The 13,317-nt window shown below is 38.2% G+C and overlaps 1 long non-coding RNA gene across 1 annotated transcript; it reads left to right on the top strand.

Annotated features, from left to right (window-relative positions):
* Nucleotides 1-3,150: 3,150 nt before the first annotated feature.
* On the top strand, nt 3,151-13,239 carry LOC308660642. Its single transcript, XR_014024769.1, has 3 exons — nt 3,151-3,203; nt 10,199-10,330; nt 12,574-13,239. It is a non-coding gene; the product is annotated as an uncharacterized lncRNA (long non-coding RNA).
* The last annotated feature ends 78 nt before the right edge of the window (nt 13,240-13,317 follow it).

Below are 13,317 nucleotides of genomic sequence, written 5' to 3'. Positions count from 1 at the left end.
TCCTCACCTGAGCAAAAAGAGAAGCAACTTGCTGCCTTTATCGAAAAGGCCGTGACCAGGTACCTCCCAGTCTATGAAAAGGTAGGCCCATCCGTGTATTTGCTCTGGGAAGTCGGGGGGGAGGGAGAGGGAGGGGAAATTGGGTGGGGGTGGGGGGATGGGTTTTTATGTTTTTTATGTTTAAAATGTATTTGCAAAACTCTTCAATTTAAAAAAAAATATACCTTGGGAACTATTAGGAAGGAGCCGTCTTCACTCTCTTTCTCCCACACAAACCATCTAAACTGTGCTGTCTCTTGGACCTCTGGAATGCGCTCCCTCTCTCCTGGGAATCCAGACAACATTCCATCACAATTTTCCATTGATAAGCATTTTGTAAGATGCCTTTTTTGTTGATTCCCTCTAATACTTCTGAGGAGCTTATTGCTAAACTGAAAATCAAAGTAAAAAGGAAAGGGGCATCTTCAGGATTTTGAGAGCCTGCCCATCCTTGTCAGAAACCAGCCAGCATAGGACCCATCTCATGACATTTTGGTCAAGTGAGGAGGCTGCTCTGTGAAATGCGTTATTGTGGCTGGAGAAACAAACAGGCATTTGAGGCATGGAGCAAAACCCCAACACACTTGGTTACTTTTTTTTTTACTTTTTACTTGATTATTTTTCTTAATACTTTGGCCACATAATGAGAAGAGAGGACTCTTTGAAAAAGACCCTGATGTTGGGAAAGATTGAAGGCAAAAGGAGAAGGGGATGGAGATGTTTAGATGATGCAATGAACATGAACGTGGGCAAACTCTGGAGGCTTCGGAGGACAGGGGGGCCTGGCGTGCAAAGGTCCATGGGGTCATGAAGAACTGGACATGACTTAGCAACTGAACAATAGCAACAAAGGTCCTACACCAGGCAAACATTTTAAGCAAACTTCACCAAACTGACCCTTTGCCAGACAAAGGATCCTTTTATAGAAAGGGCTTTTCTCCATCTACCAGCCTATTGACTGAAGGAGGTTTAGAGGAGGTAGTACCAAAAAAAAATGCTATGTGCCTTACATACACCTGCCGAAACAGATGCATAACCAGCTGCATCATGCTCTGTGTGTGGGCCACTTTTTCCCAATATGGATTGACTTGAAAGCCAGCTGTTCTGCTGGGGAAAAGGCACTGAAATTCTTCTCTTGGCCACCAGTGAAGTTCCTCCTTCATCTGGGCTGCTTCTTATCTCTCTTCGGTCAGAAGGTGGAGCTTGGGAGCTTTCTATATTGAAGGTGCACAGAATACATTGCTTGCATTAAGAAGAGCCTGTGTTTACTGAGGTTTCTCAACGGGTCAGTATTCAAAGGTAGAAATGTGAGGAGAAGGTGGCGGCAGGGGCAATTCTGTAATCTTAAAGATGTTGCTATAAAATTGGTTTTTTGCTAAAACCAATGTATAAAAAAGCATTGTAAAATGTATATTGGTCTGCCTGAGTGTATCTGTATCTTCATAAGATTTATATTTATATTTATATATTTAATGTAGCAGGTGCCAGCTCCCCAAACCAAAACAGACAAAGGTGCTGGTGATGACCTATAAAGCCCTAAATGGCTTGGGTCCAGGATATCTGAGGGAACACCTGCTGCTGGCATCAAGTTCCCTTCGTCCAGTGCGCTCCCACAGGGAGGGCCTTCTCAGGGTGCCGCTGGTAAAAGAATGCCGGCGGATAACACCCAGGGGGAGGGCCTTCTCAGTGGGTGCGCCTGCCCTTTGGAACCAACTGCCCGTGGAGCTTAGGACTGCCCCCCGACCTTTGATCATTTCGCCGAGACCTGAAGACCTGGCTCTTCGAGCTTTCCGGCCCAGGCTGAGTTTTAATTGGGGTTTTAACTGGGGTTTTATATGTTTTATATTTTTTTCAGGGATTTAGTTTAACCTTTTTAATTGTTCTTAATTTTTGTATTGACGTTTTTTATGCCCTGTAAACCGCCCTGAGTCCTACGGGAAAGGGCGGTATATAAATTAAATTAAATTAAATTAAATTAAATTAAATTAAATTAAATTAAATTAAATTAAATTAAATTAAATTAAATTAAATTAAATTAAATTAAATTAAATAGAGTTATTTCTAAACCTGTTCCTTTATTGTTCCTCGTCTATAGACAAATATTGCCAAATTAAAGCAACTACTTGCATCATTAAAGGTATATTCTGAAAATTGCTAGGAGGTGTCTTAACTCTCTTTCTCAAAGTCAAACTATCTAAACTTCATTGTCTCTTATTCCTCTGGAATGCATTCCCTCGCTCCTGGGAATCCAGACCACATTCCACCACACAGGATAACAGTTTAGTAGAACCATGGCTGGAAAACCAAAGCTTCACTACTTCAAAGGAAGAGGGCGAATGGAAACCATAAGGTGGATGTTGGCTGCAGCTGGGATTGAGGTGAGTCTTACAAAATCCTCTTAATTAATAATGTTTGTGTTGGAATCTATTGTTGCCAAGGTGGGTCCATTTTAATTCTCAAATAGAAATTTGTAATGAACAAACTTCATGATTCTGACATTGTGGAAATCCATATTTTTTTCCTAAAATGTATTAAGTGATTAACTTCCACTACTTTATCATCATTGTGTTTGTGTCTTATTTGTTGGGTTCCTACCTCATGTTAAACTATGTTTCCCTTTAGTCATGGTTTGACTTAACTATAGTTGGGTGGGTTGTCACAACTTAACTCAGTAAATCTAGGTCTCCAATTTCCTTTTGGAATATGGAGTTCCTTTTCTTACAAATCTCTGTCAAGGATGGTGGACATGGAGATGAATCTGCCACTTGCAATAATTTTGGAAGCCATAGAAATCTTTTGTCTTTTCTGTTTACTAGTTTGAAGAACAATTCATTGACTCAAAAGAAGCTCTACAAAAGTTAAAAAACGGTGAGCATATTACCTTGTGTTTGTGTGTGATATACAGCAAAACTGTCTCATAAGACTTTTGATCTAAATATTAAGCAAGTGACATCTTCTCAGAAGTATAGGTAAAATATTGAAATTCCAAGCATGCCCTGTAATGGAGGTGGGGAACAGTGGCCCCCTTTATGACTTGTGGACCAACTTCCAGAATTCCACAAGTCATAAAAAGGACATTGTTCCTCACTCCTGAACTGTAAAATTCACCTCTACAGACAATCCTGGAAAAAGCCTCCACCAGATATTTCCCAGCCTATGAAAAGGTAGGGAGCAAAAGGGAAGCTAAGGTGATGGACGTGGTTACTTCAGAAATGGAGCACAACAAGCAGCAGCAACAGCAAAACCCTACTCTCTCTTTCCAAACTGGTGTAGGCCAGTTGGATATGCTGGGAACTCTCCTCAGTGAGAGAACAATTCTGCCAACTTCCTCCGTATCTTCAGTAAATACTGTCCTCTGAAGGCATGGCAGAAATGTTCATTCAGAATCGCAGTTTACAAACCCATATCTATCTGACCTTACCCTCAGGCGGAAAGGACACTGCTCTCAGCAACAGCTTTTGAATATTATGAAACACAGCATGGGGTCAATGTTGGGTTTTAATTTACAATTAGATGTGTTTAACTGCCCAGTAGACAGAGAGATGCTTGTGGAACATTCTGTCAGAATAGCAATGAATACTAATCAACTTATTGTAAGATATCTTTCTCCTGATCAGGAAGGTTTACAATGATGGCTGGAGCAGGAAGTACAAAATCATGCATTGTTCCAAAATATATGGTCTGAGTATAATTTTGTATACTTTAATCTTAGCATGGCACCACTGAAACACACACAAAGATGCTCTACTTGTGCATCTTTTTATTCTCCAATTACCAAGAAAGGGAGACCATGGAATGATGAACCTAATTGTCCAGTTGCCTATGTGATATCAATTCCATGTGCTGCATGAGAGATCCTGGAAAATACTTATAAAAAAGAGGTTACTTAACATGACTTCTAAAACCAATACGGAAAATGTTCAAGCTCTTTTTTTTTATTAAAGAGTTTTACAAAAACAAGATTTTACAATACATCCCAAAATCCCACCCACCCCAAACCACCCCCTTCCCCCCCACTTCCCAGAGCTAAATACAGGGTATAGTTATAATAATCATATTCTAGCTAAAGATTATCCATAATATAAAATTAACCAAATTCATAATGTGCTTTAACTCCCCTTTAACATAAATACATACAAAGTACTAACACTAAAATTAATAACAATATCCCTCTAAAATCTACTCATAAGCTAAATGGAACTTTTTAGTCCCATATTTATTCTGAATATAATCTATCCATCTCCTCCAAACTGAAATATATCTTTCTTGTGAATGATCCTTCAAATAAGCAGAAATCTTAGACATTTCTGCAAGATTCGAAACTTTAAACACCCATTCTTCTATTGTAGGCAAACTATCCTTCTTCCAGTATTGTCCCACCAGTAACCGTGCTGCTGTTATCAAATTCAACATCAAGTTAGTTTCTTTAACATCACAATCTACAACAATTCCCAATAGAAACAATTGCAGAGAGAACTTTATCTTTCTCTTAAAAATCTTTTGAATGTTCCACCAAATTTTAACCCAAAAAGCTTTTATATTTCTGCAAGTCCACCACATATGAAAATAGGTGGCTTCTAAACTACCACATCTCCAACATTTAGACTGTAAGTTAGGATACATGTTAGACAACATTTTGGGATCCAGATACCATCTATAAAACATTTTATAAAAATTTTCTCTTAAATTTTGAGCCTGAGTAAATTTAACATTTCTAACCCAAATTACCTCCCAAGTATCCAGCGAAATTGGTTCCTGAATATTTTGTGCCCACTTTATCATACAATCTTTAACCAATTCCGTTTCCGAGTCCAGTTCGATTAAAACATTATATATCCTCTTTATATGTGCACGATTTAAATCTCTAATTTGTTTTACTAAATTTTCATCTATAATTGTGATGCCAACCTTCTGATCCAACTTCCACCTAGCTTTCAATTGAGTATATTGAAACCAAGAGTAACTTATGTTTTCTTGTCTTAACTCCTCTAATGATTTAAGTTGCCAATCATTCCCTTCCAATCTACGTAATTCCTTATAGGAAAACATATCCAAACCCACTCCCATAGATACACCTTCTATCGCTTGTCCAGGAATTCCCCAAATCGGTATTTTATAATTTAACTTATAATAATACTTTTTCCAGACACGCAACAAGGCACTTCTAAGAATATGAGATTTAAAAGCCCTATCCACCTTCTTATCATAAAGCAAATATGCATGCCACCCATATACCAAATCCCAACCCTCAAGGTGAAGTATTCTCTTATTAGTTAAGTTAAGCCAATCACTAACCCATGTCAAGGCCACCGCATCATAATACAGTTTCAAATTTGGTGCCTTGAGTCCCCCTCTTTCCCTAGCATCTTGTAAAATCTTAAATTTAACTCTTGGTTTTTTCCCCGCCCAAATAAATTTATTAATACCCTTCTGCCATTCATCAAGGTTGGCATCCTTTTTCAATATAGGTATCATTTGGAACAAAAAGAGAAATTTTGGCAGAACATTCATTTTAACAACTGCGATTCTTCCCAATAAAGATAATTGTAATTTTTTCCAATTATTTAAATCCCTTTGTACCTTCAACCATAATGTTTCATAATTATTCTTATATAATTTTACATTTGAAGCTGCAATATACACTCCTAAATACTTAACCTTTTTTACTATTTCAAAACCTGTTAGTTTAATTAACATTTCCCTTTCACTCATAGATATATTATTAGATAATATCTTAGTCTTATTACTATTTACCTTAAACCCAGAAACCTTACCATACTGAGTTATAATTTCCATCAAATCTATAACCGACTGTATCGGTTGAGATACTGTCACAACCAAGTCATCAGCAAAAGCTCTCAATCTATAATCATTCTGTTTTATTTTAATTCCCTTTATCATAGAGTACTCTCGAATTTTAATTAATAAAATCTCTAAAGTTAGAACAAACAATAATGGTGATAGGGGGCATCGCTGTCTTGTACCTTTTTCAATTTTAAACATCTCTGTTAGCCCCCCATTTATTATAATTTGTGCAGTTTGTTGTTGGTATATAGCTTTAATAGAATGTAGAAATCCTTCTCCAAAATTCATCTCCTCAACAACTCTCATTAAGAATTGCCAATTCAATTGATCAAAAGCTTTCTCTGAATCCAAAAATATCAATGCTGCAGGGACTTGGTTGTTCTTATCCAAATATTCAAGCAAATTTACAATTTGTCTTACATATTTCATATACCTTGCTGATATGAATCCTGATTGATCACTATGAATCAATTGTTTCAAAACTTGCATTAATCTATTAGCCAGTACTTTAGCAAAAATCTTATAATCTGTATTCAAAAGCGATATAGGTCTATAATTTTTAGGTTGAGTAAGGTCTTGATCCTCCTTTGGTATCAATGATACAAAAGCTGTCCTCCAAGATGGAGGAACTGCTCCTCCAGTCTGAATTTCATTAAACAAGATCTTTAAAGGTTCAATCATTTCAACCAACAACCTTTTATAATAAATTGCTGTTAATCCATCTGTTCCCGGGGCCTTGCCCACTTTCAACTGTTTAATAGCTAAAGAAATTTCCTCTGAAGTTATTAGGCGATTCATCTCAAGTTGTTCTTTTGAAAGTCTCGGAAAATGAGCTTCCTGTAAATACTTATCTATATCTAAAACTTGTATATTTTCTCTAGAATATAATTTCGAATAAAAATCTAAAAAACTCCTCTTAATCAGCTTTTTTGATAGACTTCTTTTCCATTATATTCTATTCTATCTATAGTACGTGACTTCTGTTTTTTCCTTAATTGGTAAGCCAACCACCTACCAGGCTTATTAGCATTACAAAAAGTGTTATGTCTAGCATAACGCAAATTAGTTGCTACTTGGTCAGCCAATAGCATACTAAATTGTTCTTTCAATAAATGTATCAAAATCCTTAAATTATTATCCAATGGATTCAAAATAAAATCTTTCTCTTTAGATTTAATCTCTTCCTCAAGATCTATACGTTTTTGCATTTGTTTACGCCTATAAGCATTATTCATATAAATCAAGACCCCTCTCATATAAGCTTTACTGGCATCCCAAACCATTCCCATCGATGTACCTTTATGCATATTCATAACAAAAAATTCTTTCACATGTTCTCTACATTTCTGCAAGAACACCTCATTTCTAAATAAATTTTCATTTAGTCTCCAGGATCTTCTACTACCATATTCAGCAAAAAACTCCAACCAAACAGGACTATGATCCAACAATGTCTTAGGAAAAATCTTAACGTTCTTAACCCTAGAGAAAAGATCAGTAGTAATTAAAATAAAGTCAATCCTAGCGAAAGATTTATGTCTATCCGAAAAAAAAGTAAAATCTCTGTCTTTCATATTCCTTTCCCGCCATACGTCTCTTAATTCCAGATCCTCCTTCAAATCAAAAAAAGCTTTAGGCAATTTTGAATTAGAAAAGTTTTTGAAGGATCCCTTCTTATCTTCAGATGGGTCCAAAACTCCATTCCAATCCCCCATCATAATAATAGATTTGTAATCCAATTCAATTATTCTCTGATATAAAAGTTTAAAGAATTTTTGCTGTTGTTGATTTGGAGCATATAATCCAACAAGAAGAGCTTTCTTTCCTTGTAGCATTAATTCAATACAAACATGTCTCCCTTGTTTGTCCGATTCAATTAATCTAGCCGAAAAATCTTTTCTTAAATAAATGACCACTCCAGCCTTCTTGTCCAGAGCAAAAGATGCAAAATGTGTTCCCAATCGGGAATTAGCCAGATACTTTTGGTCTTTTAATGCAATATGTGTCTCTTGTAAGCAAACAATGTCATTTTTATGTTGTTTCAAATAATAAAATACTTTCTTTCTTTTCTGTGGTGAATTTAAGCCATTAACATTCCATGTCAGGAACTTCACCATCTTTGGTGACCAGGAGCCTTTGGAACATAGCCTGAAGATCACCTGTTGCTCTCTTCGGACGTGCTCCTCCCACAGGCTCTGAAACAGCCGCATCTTGCGTAGTTGGACCAGATACAAGCTTCTTTTTTTGCTCTTTTTCCATACGCTTGTATGCAGCCCTAGTTATCCTCTGTTCTTTCGGGTCCTCCTTTAATGCCAAACTCTGCTCCATAATCTCAGCCTGCTGCATCTCCTGAAGAGGCAATGACATTGCCCCTTCACTCAATTGTTTATCTTCTTGTCTTGCTTCTGTTCTTTTAACTCGAGGAGACGGTGGTGAGCCTGCTTTAAGGACCTTAGTATAAAAATCCTTTGCTTTTAAAATTGTGTCCAACCTGCACCTCGTCCCTGCATAATTCACCACAATTCCATTGGGTATTTCCCATCTAAACTGAATTTGTCACTTCTTAAGCTCATCGGACAGAAAAGCGAAATCTTTCCTTTTTCTGAGAATTTTTGGAGGTATCTCCTTTAAAATTATAATATCTTGACCTGCAATTTGAAATCTTTCCCAATAGAAAGCCTGGATAATAGAATTTCTGGTTGATCTCCTGGAAAAGTAAATCACTACATCTCTAGGTAAATTTTTCTGCCTAGCAATCCAGGAATTAACCCTAAATGTCTTATCCATTTCTTTAAGTAATTCTTCAGGTTCACATTTCAAGACAGGAGCCACTGCTTGTGCTACTTCCCATTCCAAATCTTCTTTAGGATTCTCTTTAAGGCCTCTGATGCGCAATGCAAATTCCATATTTTTATATTGTGATATAGTAAGTTCATCTTCTGTTCTATCAACTTTAACCTCTACTCTGTCTATTTTCTGTTCAGTACTGATAATTTTATTTTCCAAATTCTCCACATACTCCATAACTGAATACACACGAATATCCAGGCGTTCGATATGTGCAGCCAAGCCCTGGAGTGCAAGCACTATATCCTCCCTCATTTGATTGTTTTGATTAACAAATTCTTCCTTTGTTTCCTTTATTTCTTGCTGTAATACTTGTGTTATTACTTGTGTTGACTGCATCACAACTTGCTGAATGTCTGCCAATGTAAATGCAGGAGGTGGGGGGGAAGGTGGTTGTACTGTAGGTTTCGTCAAAGTCTGCCCTGCGGCTTGTGGTAAAGGTGAAGAAATAATACTTTTAGAAATTGTAGGGTCTCCCCCACGCCTTGCAGCCATCTCTTAAGTTTCGATTTCCTCTTTCACCCAGCAGAATCAAAGTTCAAAAAGAAAAAAAAAGAAAGGAGAAGGGAGAAAAAATAAAAGTTTTTCTCCCAAAGTTCCTTATCCTTCAATAAAAAAAGAACAAACTTTCAAATACACAAAGTCCGGTACTGGATGGAATCAGTTGCAAATTATATCTCTTGCTATATTGCAAAATATAACAATTTTCAAAAACAGTCAATTCACACAAGAAAGAAACGTTCCAGCGCCATTTTTACTCCATTTCAGTCAGCTTAAAACTTGAAGAAGATAATGAATCTGAGTTAAAGTTAAAATCCAACTTGAAAATTCAAATCCTCCTGCTTTGCTCTGCCTGCTTCTCAAAGAAAAAAAATACAATCCCATCTAAGCAGCAGATGTAGTTGTCGCGTCTTGTTCCACTCCTTTGTGGAGTGAAAGCGTCCTGGGAGCGGAGAAAGCCTGGGATACGAGGGAACTCACTTCGTTAGCCCCCAGGCGTTGGGGGAATCACAGAGGAGCTCTACCTCTACCCAAACAGGCTCGCCTCTCCCTCTTCTCCCGAGGGAGAGACTTCAGCGGCACGGGACAGCTGATTTTCGCTGCCTCCGGGCGCTCTAACGCTTCCCAAGATCAGGCGGCTTCAGAAACGCCGCCATTTGGCGCGGCAGCGCTACCAGAAGTCAAATGTTCAAACTCTTTTATGAAACTTTTATGGGTACATAATAAGAGAGTTACAATTTGCTTTTCTCCCATTTTGCTTTTTTTCACATCATGCATTTGAGTTCCTGGAGGCCATAAAGAAGAGTAGAATTCCTCTAAGCTAGAGGTCCCCAACCTTTTCGGCACCAAGTTAACATTAAAGAAAAAAAATCCACTGACTCCCTGTAAAAGGATGGGACCTTCTCCAGTTGGCTAACTTGCAGGTCCTTCAAATACTGTAGTCCTTTTCAATATTGAATATGTATCTAAAATATAATAAGTCTTTAACATGTTTTATGCTCTGAAGGTGCTCAAAGATCATGGGCAAGTCTTCCTTGTGGGAAAAGAGTTTACCAGAGCAGACATTCAACTATTTGAAAGCATTTTGATGGTGGAAGAGTTGAAGGCAGATATTCTCTCAACATTTCCTCTATTAAAGGTAAGCAACTACTCTTGTAAGCAATAAAATAATAGAGGTAAGGAAGCAGTAAAAACATGCAGCACAACACCAAATCAAAATCCCATCAGTTCCCAAATCATGTTCTCCAATTGGTAATGACAGAAGTGCAAGGTAGTTTGCTGTACCAGGCATAATACGGTGGTGGTCATTTCAGCTGCCACTCAAAAACAATCTGCCAGTAATAATTATATCCTATAGTTAGTTCCCCTGGTATGTTGATACACATCAGGCCGATAGTGAAAGATGTTGTTGTTAGTTGCGAAGTCGTGTCCGACCCATCGCGACCCTATGGACAATGTTCCTCCAGGCCTTCCTGTCCTCTACCATCTTCTGGAGTCCATCTAAGCTCACGCCTACTGTTTCAGTGACTCCATCCAACCACCTCATTCTCTGTCGTCCCCTTCTTCTATTGCCCTCAATCTTTCCCAGCATTAGGCTCTTCTCCAGTGAGTCCTTCCTTCTCATTAGGTGGCCAAAGTATTTGAGTTTTAGCTTCAGGATCTGGCCTTCTAAAGAGCAGTCAGGGTTGATCTCCTCTAGGACTGACCGGTTTGATCGCCTTGCAGTCCAAGGGACTCGCAGGAGTCTTCTCCAGCACCATAGCTCAAAGGCTTCAATTCTTTGGCGCTCAGCCTTTCTTATGGTCCAGCTTTCACTGCCATACATTGCAACTGGGAAGACCATAGCCTTGACTATATGCACTTTTGTTGACAGGGTGATGTCTCTGCTTTTTAGTGTGCTGTCTAGATTTGCCATGGCTTTCCTCCCCAGGAGCAAGCGTCTTTTAATTTCTTGGCTACAGTCCCCATCTGCAGTGATCTTGGAGCCCAGGAAAACAAAATCTGTCACTACCTCCATTTCTTCCCCATCTATTTGCCAGGAATTGAGAGGGCCAGAGGCCATGATCTTGGTTTTCTTAATGTTAAGTTTCAACCCAAGTTTTGCACTCTCCTTCTTCACCCGCAACAAGAGGCTCTTTAGTTCTTCTTCACTTTCTGCCATTAGAGTGGTATCATCTGCGTATCTTAGGTTGTTGATATTTCTTCCAGCAATCTTAATTCCAACTTTTGATTCATCTAGCCCTGCCTTTCTCATGATGTGCTCTGCATATAAGTTAGATAGGCAGGGTGACAGTATACAGCCTTGCCGGACTCCTTTCCCAATTTTGAACCAATCAGTGGTTCCGTGTCCAGTTCTCACTGTTGCTTCTTGACCCGCATATAGGTCATCTTCCAGCGTCATATCGTTTTGCCTTTTGGTACTGTCCATAGGGTTTTCATGGCAAAGATACTGGAGTGGGTTGCCATTTCCTTCTCCAGTGGATCACGTTTTGTCAGAACTCTCAGCTATGACCTGTCCGTCTTGGGTGGCCCTGCACGGCATAGCTCATAGCTTCATTGAATTACGCAAGCCCCTTCGCCACGACAAGGCAGTAATCCATGAAGGGGAGTGAAAGATAATGTGCAGTTATTCTGATACTAGACCCTAATTCAAATCTGGGTCTCTTTTTTTTTTTCCAGTTACAGCAGCTTCTGCCCACGTACTAGTTTGAAAATATGCATATGTGGAATTCTAATTCTTTATAGTATTTACTAGCATTTTAATGCGTATCTTCAACCTTAATGGATACAGGCAATACGCATAGGCTAAAACATATGAAAAAATCTATTATTAGGTAAATGTTCCTAGACTCTTTAGGTGTTATGAACTATAATTTCCATCTTCCTTCAATGATGACATGTTGACTACAGCTGTTGGAATGTAAAGCAAATCTGAGTGCCAGGTTGGTGTATTGGTTAAAGCACCAGGCTAGAAACGAGGAGGCCACGAGTTCTATCCTGCTTTAGGTACGAAGCCAGATGGGTGACTTTGGGCTACCCAAAGCTCTAGAAACCAGGCAAGGCAAACCACTTCTGAAAACTCTGCCAAGAAAAACTGCAGATATTTCTCCGGGCAGTCACTAGGATTCAATGCTTACTCAAAACCACACACACAAAGCAAATCTTTTAACCATTTTTTTGTCATGGAAGCTTGTGTTGACAGATATGCCTCTTTTGATGATTACAGTTTGCAACCAAGATCAAAAGCAGCATTAAAATAAATGAGCTTTCAGAATATAATACTTGCAGGTTGTTCAGATGACAAAATGTCTATTTAGCCATGCCATTTTTTTAAAAAAAATGTAAAAATTCAACTTTTTTCATTTTTTCCTCTTTTTTTAGACTTTTAAAGGAAGACTAAGTAACATTCCCACAATTAAGAAATTTTTGCAGCCCGGCAGAGCACGAAAACCTCCAATGGATGAGAAAACGGCAGCTGAAGCAATAAAAATTTTCAATTAACGTTTGGCTAGGAATCTGGGATCACTCACTGCTGTAGATAGAAATGCTGATTTTAGATGAGGTAGTAACTGTACTTCAGGTGATTGTAAGGGAATATATATCTTTGCAGGTCTGTATTTCAGGATCAATCCACATAATTACAGTGGAAAGCTGAATGAGCAGTAGAAAGATCAAGCAGTAGAAAGATCAAGAAAGATCAAGAGAAGTAAAGATGAAATGGGTACAGTACAGCACCATTAAACTAACCTGAAATAAAATATTCCAAACCAATATTTATTTGATTATTTAATAGTGGTCACATCTCTTCAGAATTAAGCTATCAGTAATGTGTCTGAACTGATACATTTGACACAGTGAACATGAATTTGGGCAAACTCTGGGAGGCAGTGGAGAACTTGAGGGGAGGTTCATGGGGTTGCGAAGAGTCAGACATGACTTAGTGACTAAACAATATGTCTGATCTTCCATTAACACTTTAAGAAGACATTAGGTAGAGAGATGGGCGACATAAACATTTAATCAATTGGTCAAACAATCGATCAAGCAAGCAATATTATTTCTTAGTGATGGTTTCCATCAAACAGAGAGGATCAGGAACAGAAATTATCTGATTCGTTCAATTCT

Source organism: Vipera berus (genome assembly GCF_964194415.1).
Source record: "Vipera berus genome assembly, chromosome: 1".
In the NCBI taxonomy this organism is placed as follows: Eukaryota; Metazoa; Chordata; class Lepidosauria; order Squamata; family Viperidae; genus Vipera; species Vipera berus.
Note: the sequence above shows the minus strand (reverse complement) of the source record. Positions and strands in the feature narration are given on the sequence as shown.